General features: G+C 43.3%; 1 long non-coding RNA gene across 1 annotated transcript; it reads left to right on the top strand.

The window, feature by feature from the left end:
• Nucleotides 1-9702: 9702 nt before the first annotated feature.
• LOC134215540 (uncharacterized) lies at nt 9703-10377 on the top strand. The gene is made up of 3 exons (XR_009980214.1): nt 9703-10084; nt 10143-10217; nt 10277-10377. It is a non-coding gene; the product is annotated as an uncharacterized LOC134215540 (long non-coding RNA).
• Nucleotides 10378-12792: the final 2415 nt, after the last annotated feature.

Genomic DNA, 12792 nt, shown 5'->3' with positions numbered 1-12792 from the left:
AAGACACTGAAGACGACCACACAGTTGTGGTCGAAATACGTATCTGCAAAGATAACGAAAATTAACTAGTGGAATTAAATGGACAGTACTTAATTCGTCTTAGACGGTTTTCTGAAGGTTCTTACTAAAACCGAAATCATCAAAAATATCCAATAATTTTACATTTTCAAACTTTTTTCTCTTTTATTCTGTTTATAAGTTCTTTTCTGTTTTGTTTTTTTGTTCTGTATTTAAGTCAAAACGGTATAAACTACTAGCCTTTGAAAAGATTCGAAATCAAAGTCTTTCAATACTACGTCTGTCTTTTCTATATTGGGGTACACTTTAAAATTGCAAAAAATCGAAAAACGTCACGAGAATATGATAGACTTTATCTCAGCCATTTCTTGATGGATTTTCAATTTTCTTGGACCATTCGATCAAGTAAGAGTCAACGCTTCATTCCCGATGTACACTGAAGTCGTTTTTTATGCGGTTGTTTTCTATACGAATCGCTTTTTATGCGATTTTTTTTCACTCGAATTTCAGGATTTCTGCGGTTCATTCAGACATACTTTGGATTTTTTGCGGGGTTTAACTTTGTTTTAATTCACGTGGCCCATATCATCCGCATAAAAAATGACTCCAGTGTATTACAATATATACGTATGATAATATTTAGTATTGAAACTTGCTAACAGTTTAGGAATTGGTTTCGGTGAATCAGTCAATCTCATAAGTGCATTGCAAGCTTCTTCTTCCATAGCACTACATTCCAACTGGAACTTGGCCTGCTTTTCAACTTAGTAATCTATTAGTATTCCTTTAGTTATTGATTAAAAGCTTTCCTTGCCTGCCATTGCATTAGTATGTATAGACGTTAGACGGCATAGACGGCATAGACGTCAAATTAATGCAACTTACAGGACTTTTAACTCGAGTTAACTCGAGTTCTGCTAACTTACACGCGCGTTTTCTCTGTAAAGCATGGGGGCGTTTGACGACAGCTGCTCGCTTACGTCTATTGATGCCAGTAGAGAGGCTCGGAATATTTTTCGCTGCTGCAGTAAATGCGTTCTGGTAATCTTTCTTCGGCTCTTGGTGTCGGCTGGAGTTAATGCAAAGTCCGACTCCTCACGTGAAGGAATGATAATTATTATCAATAAACTCTCAAACTGTCAAGCAGCGGCCAAGGCAGCGCAGCGGTACATTATCAGCCAGATTTTTGGAATTATCATTTGATAACTTCGCAGGTGTGAAAAGTAGGCGAGTTGTTATCGGCGATAACTTTTCAAATCTTGCAACACAAAGTTATTATTTTAATGTAAACCAAACTAATCTAATACCAATTTAATGTAAACAATGAAGCTCAATCGAATGTTTGGCATTGAGTTTTGGTGTTATGTAGGGAAAAAAGTTCAAAAGTAGCATTCACCAATAATGCTTCGAATCAAGATACAATTATCGAACGATTCTTACTCTCTAGCGAGTTTTTATTAATTGATAATTTGGATATGTGATCGCTTGAGAGTGTTATTCGTCCTCGTTTATTTGAAAAACATATTTTTATCATCCTTTTTAAATGTTAGTCTAAAATCTCACACAATCACAGGAGTGCAGGATAAACAGCGAAAACAGATTCACCCTTGGCTTGAAACACGCTTGCTTTGGTCTCATCGAACAGAAAACCTGTACATTACATACAGCTACGTAGTTCAACGTCACCTTTGCGTACAACCCGATTGGGCTGCACCTTTGAGTTTTTCTGAGTATAACGAAATCGAATAGTATTAGAGGATGGACTGTTTGGTTTGGCTAGGAACAGAAATCTAGGTAGCTGGTCTGTAATACGAAGCATGTGTAACAAGTATCAAAGAATATTTTTAAATGGTCAAAACGGATTGAGGTACAAAGCCCTCATCTAGCAGCTTAATGCTCCATTCCAAGTACCTAACACAATTCCGTAAACCTTGCTCTTATTACATCGTTCCGAACGATAAGCGTTCATGTCCAATGTCAACGTGCCATAATTTGGATTTACCTCCAGAAACGTGCACGCTGCACGTCGTTAACATTCCACAAATTCAGTGAAACGTAAATCAATGAATGGATGTGGTACCTGGTTTACTGCTGTACCGAAGCAGCTCATGAGCCGTGGTCTTAACCTCGCCTTCACCTCGATTATCCTCCGGAGTCGGTCGCCGTAGTTATAGGTTGTGGTGGCTGCAGTCAGTGGATTCATATTACGGTGACAGCACGCACGTACATATGCCAACATGCGCGCTTATTATCCGCGACCCTAAGCGATGTAGCGTGGTTCCGTGCAGGCATCTCGTTTGATCGACCGCATACCTCACAAGTACGAGTACGGTCTGTCAACCCGTTCAGCTCGAATGCTGCTACGAGCCAGGACCAAGCGAAGAATGCGATCATAAACGGTCTCAAGAAATGCTATTCCGGCGCTAATCCAATATTCTTTTATTGCACCTTGCTTTCGCAACCGCCTTTGTTTGGTCGTGTTTTTTTTTATCGCGGCAGACTCCGACTACGTATGATTGTATGCTAATCGCTCGATCGGCAGCACTACGGTTTCCAGTTCACTTATCCAATTTGTTGATTAGGATATTAAACTAGAGGAATGTGGATAAAATGTTCACACTACACTGCTATATTAATACATGTATTTTGGCCCTAACTTCTTAGCCAATTTTCAATAGAAAAAATCAATACAGGAATCGTCGAATGCAACCCATATACCCTTTTGGTACACTTAGTGTACGAGAAAGGAAAAATTGTGTCAGAATTAGCCGTTTTATAACTTTTATTTATATTCTCGGAAATGAGTAAAAAGTAATTAGCTACATATAATCTATGATATGATCAGATGAAACAGCAAAATAAATAGGTATAAATAACATAATGGTTGGCAATGTTAAGATTAGCCTTCGATGAGTAAACTATAGCAACACTTACAAAAACAATGAATTGCCCTTTGAGCGGATTCAAACTATATTTCACAAAGCTTAACTGACCGCACAACGCCATAATCTCCTAATAAAGTGCTGTTGCGGAACCTCTGGGCACGAAACTGAGTGAGTTCAGTACCGCCCGTACCTATCAAAGTAGCATAGACATCAACGCGAGAAATGACAGGCAACATGACATTGAAGCTTCAACTGTCAAATGCAGCATACCTTCAACGTGGCAAGAAGACACAGTGCAATTATTAGTTGGTCTACCTAGAGAAATATAGTTTCTAAACCTAAATTACTATTATAATTAGTTAAAATTTCTACCTAAATTAGTTTCTGTCAATTGAAATATTCTAATGAAATCAAGTTTAGCCGATAATTGGGAAACTAAGGTAAATGCTCTAGCTTAAAATAACATGCGAAGAAATGTGTAGAATCGAAAGCTTACAGATAATTACGCTAATAATACGGGATCGAAAGGTGTTAAACTACGTGAAATTTGGCTGTTTAACCATATTCTAAGTAGTGAGTATGAACTAAGACCATGTACGAACAATTTGTTAACTATATATAACTTAACCTAGGACACGCAAAGAAAACAGAAACAAAGGGTTAGTTTGGACACAGTCGGAGAAGAAGAAAACGAAAATGTAAGATTTCTAAATTAAACTATGAACTATAAAAAATGAACATCTAAAATATAATTTCAGCTAAGAAGCTGCTGTTAGCTGCTATCTAGACGTGTTTCACTCCTTGTCCGAACAATCTTCTTAGATTTTCTGGCGACCCTAGTCGGATCGAAAATGGATAGCAGTGTCGCAAAACACTGTAATAGGTGTGACCAACCGGACACCGCGGATAACCTCGTCGGATGTGACACCTGCGAGACCTGGGTGCACTATGGATGTGCGAATGTAACCGATTCTATCGCTGACCAGAATCGCAGCTGGAAGTGTAATAGATGTCGTTCTCGCGAGGAGGATACAGCTTCCCAGTCCCATTTGTCAGCCGGAAGTTCAACGGCGAGCAGGCGCTCGTCCCGCATGGAACTCAGTCTGAAAATGATGGAGGAACAAAAGCTTTAAGGCTGCGTCGAATTAGAGAGGAGGAAGCCGCACAGGCGGCCGCACGTAGGCAAATAGCAGATGAAGAGGAGCGGTTCATCAAACAAAAATACGATCTACTCCTCACGGAAGCTGATGGTGCAGAGGACAGTGCCAGCCGGAAATCGAGACTGAGCAGTCGAGCGAGTCGTCACAAGGTGCAATCGTGGCTTAGCGAGCAGGAAGTCGGCGCAAACCAACAAAGGACAGTAGTGCCACCTAGCAGCGCTTTACCATTGATCGTAACTACAGAAGCAGCTCAACAGTCTACGACGGATAGGATAGCATCATGTATCCCTGCAGTAGTGGAATCGCATCCAGCATCTACTTCCACACCAACAGGTAGTGTACGGTGCCGTTCAACTGAACTTCCTCCGACAACAATTCCAATTAAATCGACCAGTAGTTTCGTATCACATACTGAAATTACATTTGCTAATACCCAGATACCGCGGGTAAGTAAACCGATAGTGACTAGATGTAATTCATCGATTGGGATCAACGCTCGCCTAACGACCGAAACTGAGGTAGCACAGTCGAAAATAAATAGAAGCGCTCCACCGTCGGTCGTCGACAATTCCAATATATCCAATAATAATCAATTAACGGCGGTGGCTACCGGTACTATTCCGGTGATGGGAAACAGTGCAGGGAGACAGGGTGATAGTACATCAGCAATAGTCTCTAGTAGTAGGCCAGTGTTTGGTGAAAGGTTGGGTGTTAGTATGGCAGAGTTTTCTTCCCTAAACAATGGGTGCCCAACTGTTCCTAGCCGTATTTCTAGTTCCATTTATGCTCCGGTATCTACACTGAATCAAACACACGCCGGAATAATTCCAGCGCACAATGTCCTTAGTATAACACCGGCGGAGAGGGTGGGAATTTCCCACTATGGGGGACCGGCATTGGCGTACAGTGTTCCTCAGGGCTGCGGGATCGGAGGATACCCGTCTGCACCTCAGAATCAAACTTTATCGACACCGCTTGAGAGTGCACGAATACCGAGTTTTGGTTGTCAAACAACGTGGGTGAATAATAGCTTTCCTAGTGCAACTATAGGTGGGACAATGTCAGCAAATAACAGTGCCGGTGCAGTTCGAACTGCTGTATTGACACAACCCGCACATAACATCGTTTCAGTACCATATGTTCCGGCAGCATCTATCCATCCAAGTGTTCCCCCGATCGGAATGCAGCAACAACAACATGCAGCCGCGCCAGCTCGAAGTGGTCCATCCGGTGAACAATTAGCTGCCAGACAAGTAATGCCAAAGGAGTTGCCAATCTTTTCTGGGGATCCTCAGGACTGGCCGTTATTCTACAGTTCGTTCCTTAACTCGACCGAAGCTTGCGGATACAGCGATGCAGAGAACTTGGCAAGACTACAGCGTTGTTTGAAGGGGAATGCGTTGGAAACAGTTAAGAGCAGATTGCTGATGCCCCAGTCGGTGCCATTCGTGATCGAGACTCTACGGAGACTCTATGGTCGACCAGAAATCCTAATGCATTCACTCCTTCAAAAGTTGCGTGCAGTTCCCTCCCCGAAAACGGACAATCTTCAATCGCAGATCACTTTCGGTCTAGCGGTACAAAATGTTGTGGACCATATGTCTATCGCTAATCTCAGTGATCATTTGTGGAACCCAACACTGCTCCACGAACTTGTAGAAAAATTGCCATCCCAACTCAAAATGCAATGGGCTTACTACAAGAGCAGAGGCGCATATACTAATTTGACCACCTTCAGCGCGTTTATGTCGGAGCTAGTTATAATGGCCTCTGATGTAACGCTTCCCCTGGATACACTTAGTGTGAATTCGAAATCCCAGAAAGCGGGAAAAGATAAGCCGAAACTGTTTATACACACAGAGGACCGACCGGAGTGTAAACCGCAATTCGCCGAAAGGAATTCAACGTCAGACGAGCCGATACTGAAAGTATGTGTGTATTGTGCCAAGGCAAACCATGAAATCGCTCATTGCAAGCAATTCAAGTCACTTGATGTCGACGGTAGATGGAAAGCAGTGAAGCAGAAGAATTTGTGTAGGAGTTGTCTGGTTCCCCATCGAAAATGGCCATGCCGCACAAAGAAAGAGTGCGGGATAGATGGGTGCAGAATACATCATCACAGTCTACTACATTCATCGAAAAGTACATCGTTGCCTGTGACGGAAATAGGAACGACTAGTTCGAAAGGGAACCCGCTGAACGTAGTACATCAAAATCTCCACTGTGCGAAGGAGTTTTCTTTGTTCCGGTATCTGCCGGTAATCATTCACGGCAATGGTCAGCAGATTAGTACTTATGCATTTCTGGACGACGGATCCTCTTCCACGCTTCTGGAGTCCAGCATCGCATCAGCACTAGGTATCATGGGACAAACTGACAGCTTTTGCTTGAGTTGGACGGGCAACATCTCGAGGGAGGAGAAAACTTCGCAACGAATCAGCCTTGTGATCGAAGGAGCGGAGAAGAAGTTCAAGCTAAACAACGTTAGGACAGTGCAACAGTTGCGTTTACCCACTCAGACGATGGACTACGAAGATCTAAGACGCGTATACCATCACTTGAAAGGTCTACCGATACGCAGCTATACCGATGCATCTCCAGGGATCATCATCGGTATAGAACACGTCCAGCTCCTTACTAGTCAACGAGTACGTGAAGGAGGAGATAATGAACCAGTTGCGATGAAAACACGCCTCGGTTGGTGCATCTTCGGGAAGAACTCCGATAATGGTGCCACAGTAGAACCATTGAACCTACATGTGGCCGCGCAGACAAGGAATCGTGAACTGCATCAGTGGATGCAACAATTCTTCACAGTTGAAGAATCAAGCGTAACCGTGGTACCAGAAGCAGCGGAAGACAAACGTGCACGGCAAATAATGGAAAGTACAACACGGCGCGTAGAGGGCGGCTTTGAAACGGGACTATTATGGAAGTACGACCACTTTCGCTTCCCTGACAGTTACCCAATGGCACTACGAAGGCTAAAAGCGTTGGAGAAACGACTGAGTAAGGAGCCGGTTCTCGAAGCTAAAGTGAAGGATCAGGTTGCAGAGTATGAGAGGAAGGGATATGCTCATCGTATTACGCCAGAGGAGCTACAAGCCACAGATTCAAGCAAGGTTTGGTACCTACCCCTAGGCGTGGTGCAGAATCCGAAGAAGCCGGACAAACTGCGACTCATATGGGATGCTAGAGCACAGGTTGGAGGGATATCGTTCAATGATATGCTGCTAAAAGGCCCGGATCTTCTGGTGGCTCTGATGTCCGTGCTACTACGTTTTCGACAGAAGAACATCGCCATTGTAGGGGACATTAGGGAGATGTTCCACCAGATCCGCATACGGGAAGAAGACAAGCAATCTCAACGATTCATATTCCGACAGCATCCAGAATCGGCACCACAGATCTTCGTAATGGATGTTGCCACCTTCGGTGCAACTTGCTCACCAAGTTTAGCGCAGTTTGTTAAGAATAAAAATGCCCAAGAGTTCGCTGGCACCTTCCCCCGGGCAGCGAAGGCCATCACGGACAACCATTACGTGGACGATTTCCTGGACAGCGTAGACACAGAAGCGGAAGCCATTGCGTTGATCAACGAGGTGAAACATATTCATTCCCAAGCTGGCTTCGAAATTCGTAGTTTCTGCTCCAACTCAGCAGAAGTTATGATCAATACCGGCGGGTCGAAAGCACCAAATGGAGTGTGCATGAATCTGGAGAAATCGCTGGGATCAGAGCGCGTGCTTGGTTTGATTTGGAGACCTACTGAGGACGTCTTCACCTTCGATCTGAGCAATTTGAAGGATGAAATAAAGGAATTGATTAAAAGCACAAAAACACCTACTAAACGACAAGTCCTACGCACTGTAATGTCTTTGTTCGATCCACTAGGACTGATTGCCCACTTCGTAGTACACGGCAAAATTCTCATGCAGCATATCTGGAGAAGCGGAACGGATTGGGATGAGCCCATCTCGGAAGAACTGCTGGAGAAATGGTTAGCTTGGTGTGAATACATGCAGCGGCTAGACAAGGTTGCTGTGCCCCGCTGTTTCTTCAAAGGGGTGAACAGCTCCGATTTGAAAGATGTCGAGGCCCATTTATTCGTGGATGCGAGCGAAGTGGCTTGTGCGGCAGTTCTGTACCTTCGGTACGGGAATAACGGTAAACCCAAGTGTGCCCTGGTAGCAGCGAAAACGAAAGTTGCTCCACTGAAACCACTTTCCGTACCTCGCCTGGAGCTTCAAGCAGCGATGCTCGGAACAAGATTGATGGACTCAGTGTTGCGATCCCTTACAAACGGCCTTCCTAGTGAAAAAAGAGCTTGTGGAAGCAGAAATCTTGATATGGCGACAGGTACAAGCTGAATCGTATCCAGACGAGTGCGCAATTCTACGGCGTAACTTATCAGAACCTTCAAAGTCAATAACGATCCCTAAGTCCAGTCCTCTGTATCGGCTATCAGCCTTCATAGATGAGTCCGGCGTTGTCCGGATGAACAGCAGAATCGCTGCACAGCCAACTGTGTCCTACGATACGAAGTATCCGATCCTGCTACCCAGAAAGCATCCTGCTGTTTACCTTCTGGCAGAAAGCTATCATCGACGATACCAGCATGGGAATGGAGAAACCGTATGTAATGAGATGCGTCAACGGTTCTACGTGCCAGGACTACGAGTTCTGATCCGCCGGGTATCAAAGCAGTGTTTAACCTGTCGTGTTAAGAAAGCTGTACCTCATCCTCCTATGATGGCTGCTCTACCGGAAACTCGTGTAACAGGAATGATCAGACCATTTACGCACACTGGGGTTGATTATTTCGGACCGATACTGATTAAACAAGGAAGATGCTTGGTCAAACGGTGGGTAGCGTTATTCACATGCCTCACAGTGCGCGCTGTACACCTGGAGATAGTTCACAGTCTCTCTACCCAGTCATGCGTAATGGCCATAAGACGATTTGTGGCTCGTCGTGGCTCTCCGGAGACGTTCTATAGCGACAACGGAACAAACTTCTTAGGGGCGAGCAATCTTCTTGCGAAACAGATCCAGAATATCCATGAGGACTGTGCGGTAACATTCACCAACACCAATACAAGCTGGAATTTCAACCCGCCGTTGGCGCCACACATGGGTGGCTCATGGGAACGCATGGTGCGTTCCATCAAGGCGGCTATGTTCGATATTGCTGGACATCCTCACCGTCCTAGCGATGAAGTCTTCGAGACAGTAGCGATAGAAGCAGAAGCTATAGTTAACTCCAGACCACTCACATATATACCTCTGGAGTCAACGGAACAGGAATCTCTAACTCCAAACCATTTCCTGTTGTTTGGCACAAAAGGCATAACCCAGCCAGCAATACCCATGGGCATAGAAGGGAATGCTTTACGTGACAGCTGGCGTTTAGCGCAATGCCTGGTCAACCACTTCTGGATCCGCTGGATTCGCGAATACCTACCAACCATAGCCAGGCGCACCAAGTGGTTCGATCCAGTCAAGCCATTAGAACCGGGGAACCTCGTGCTTGTAGTGGGCGAGGGAAAACGAAATGGCTGGATAAAAGGACGTGTCGTTGACGTTACGAAGGCAGCAGATGGACAAGTGCGACGAGCGGAAGTACAAACGAGGAATGGCCTGGTGCGTCGTCCAGCGGTGAAATTGGCTCCCCTGGACCTTCGGACATCTGGACGGTCCGGAACTACACGGGTGGGGGAAGTTGCGGAACCTCTGGGCACGAAACTGAGTGAGTTCAGTACCGCCCGTACCTATCAAAGTAGCATAGACATCAACGCGAGAAATGACAGGCAACATGACATTGAAGCTTCAACTGTCAAATGCAGCATACCTTCAACGTGGCAAGAAGACACAGTGCAATTATTAGTTGGTCTACCTAGAGAAATATAGTTTCTAAACCTAAATTACTATTATAATTAGTTAAAATTCCTACCTAAATTAGTTTCTATCAATTGAAATATTCTAATGAAATCAAGTTTAGCCGATAATTGGGAAACTAAGGTAAATGCTCTAGCTTAAAATAACATGCGAAGAAATGTGTAGAATCGAAAGCTTACAGATACTTACGCTAATAGTACGGGATCGAAAGGTGTTAAACTACGTGAAATTTGGCTGTTTAACCATATTCTAAGTAGTGAGTATGAACTAAGACCATGTACGAACAATTTGTTAACTATATATAACTTAACCTAGGACACGCAAAGAAAACAGAAACAAAGGGTTAGTTTGGACACAGTCGGAGAAGAAGAAAACGAAAATGTAAGATTTCTAAATTAAACTATGAACTATAAAAATGAACATCTAAAATATAATTTCAGCTAAGAAGCTGCTGTTAGCTGCTATCTAGACGTGTTTCACTCCTTGTCTGAACAAGTGCCCTGATCTAATAACTGAGTCGCAATTGGCATTCACGACGAGTTTCAAGCTGATCATCATCCTCGTCCCATGAACCAAGCTGTGTCCATGGTCAGCACATGACCTATATCAACATTCTATTCGAAAGCAAATCAGCCTCGCGGTATTGTACCTTTCCTAACCCACGTGTAACCTTTTTATTATAAATCTTGTTTGAAATAGATTAAAGACACACGTGCGGAATACACCCTGCCCGGTGACCTTGACTAAACTGATTGCCGAGCTGCTTACAGTCGTGGTCCCTACGTTCATTAAAAAACAATTAAGTCGTTTGAGATATGTTATGAAATAGTGAAAACGCTACCGCGCTCGCTTACTTTCGTGGATTTGCTGTTGTTAAAGGGCCTGGAATGATGACTAGCTATTTTTTTTTTTTGACGCACCAAGGTCTAACATTTAAATCAAATGATTGAAATCTGCTTAATGGCAGTGGTGTGTTGTTATAATTAACTTTTATTCTGGGCGGTAACTTATTTTGTTAATTTCGTGCACTGCCTACAGGAAGGGACACCCAACAAAGAGAAGGAAGCGTTCCATATAGAACTAAACCAAACAGAAATACGACGAATAGCGTGAACATAAATGATGGTGGAAAAGAAGGAGATGTACAGACATATTATCAAAAGGAATTTGGTTTGTTTCTCATTTTTGTGATTTTTTTCACCAGTGAGCACGCGTGCAAAAAGAAGCGACGAGATTGGTGCTGTATTTATTTGTTTTACGATGAGATGAATATATGTACAGTGAGATGGAAAACGGAACAGTTCCTCTATATGCAACGGCAAACTAAACTCCAATAACATTTTTCAATAATTGGCATTGTGGAAAACTGTTTAAAAATATCCCATTGTTTCTATAAATGCAATGATCAACATAACATAGAAAAACTTTTAAATGCAATGCCGATCGTTATGAAATTCAATATTGTCGGCGTAGCACCAAGTTAGAATTCGGAAGTCGGGACTTCCGAACCGAACTTTCTTCCGAAGTTTTATTTGTCAAACTAATTGATGCGTTGTTTAGCGCTTCTTTAGGCGAATCCTGCGCACTACTTCCGAAGTTGAGAAAGTTGCCTGTATCTGGAGAAAAATCCAACTTCGGTAAAAAAAGCGGTATAAATTTATTTCGGATAGACAATAATCATCAACATGGCTTTACTCCCTACCCCTTATCGATTGCAACTCGATTCGGTATATGAAAAGTTGTGTAATGTTTTTCTTAGCTTTTTGAACAAACACACGAAATAAACCCCCACCCCCACCAACACCAACCGGGCACATTAGAGAAAAAGGATAAGGGACCATACTAACACCTTCGGTGTTTTCGCCAGGGGGGTAATATGCGGTGCATCGCGCCTCCTCTGCATGTAGTATGAAGCAAATGTAAATAAACAATCCCACATTTTTTACGTTAGTCAGCAGTAGTGTAGGTTAACCAATATCCTACAAGATTCCAGTTCGAAAAATGTTACACTTGCCAAGCGGGGTGGCCCAGGGTGACCCGCCTTTCCCAAGCGGCGTGGCCCGGATAATACATCTTAGGTAGGCTTGATTTGTTCGTGGATGACAGGCTTACTCCCCCCCTGGTTTTCGCCGTTTTCGCCTGGCGCATTTTTATGACTTGCTCATGTGCCTTGACAAATATTTTAGACCAGCGATGTCCGTTTCAGTTAAAAAGTCTTCATTTAGGCGTCGCGTGATACTCATCACGACCACAGTTGATCATGCTTAATACTACACGGTTAAGTATAGTAACTTAAATATTTTGTCGGTTCAACCCTTATGAAAAGAGGTACTGCGTATACGTTGGTTTCATGAAAAGCTACTTTCTTTAGTTATAAGATAAAGATTGTCGCTGTCCGTAACATCTTTTGCTGGCGAGGATAGGGGATCTACCACAGTACCACACATGTTTTGGACAGCAGAACAAAGGGAACCGAGTTACTAAAATATCTTTTTTTCCAGGCGATCATATGCTGTTCTAAAGGAGGACATGTTCTCCTTTTTCATTAAAAACCGGATGTCCTTCTTGTACGCTAAAATGTCTTTTTTTTTTTGATATTTTAGGAGAACAGTTGAATGGATAACTATTTCTGAAGAATTTTTGTTTATGTACTACAAATACTACAACAGAGACCCATTCGCAAAAAAAATAAACGTTTGTACAAATTTACACATTTCGGCACCAACATTTCAAAAGGGCGAAACTGATTTTGTAAACAAGAGCTTCTTACGTCTCTGGTGGGCTTATTTGTGCTCACCCACGCAATCCAGCACCATTAAATGAAAGGAGAG

This window comes from Armigeres subalbatus, chromosome 2 (assembly GCF_024139115.2).
Source record: "Armigeres subalbatus isolate Guangzhou_Male chromosome 2, GZ_Asu_2, whole genome shotgun sequence".
Classification (NCBI taxonomy): domain Eukaryota; kingdom Metazoa; phylum Arthropoda; class Insecta; order Diptera; family Culicidae; genus Armigeres; species Armigeres subalbatus.
The sequence above is the reverse complement of the archived record's forward strand: the minus strand, read 5'-3'. Positions and strand labels throughout refer to the sequence as shown.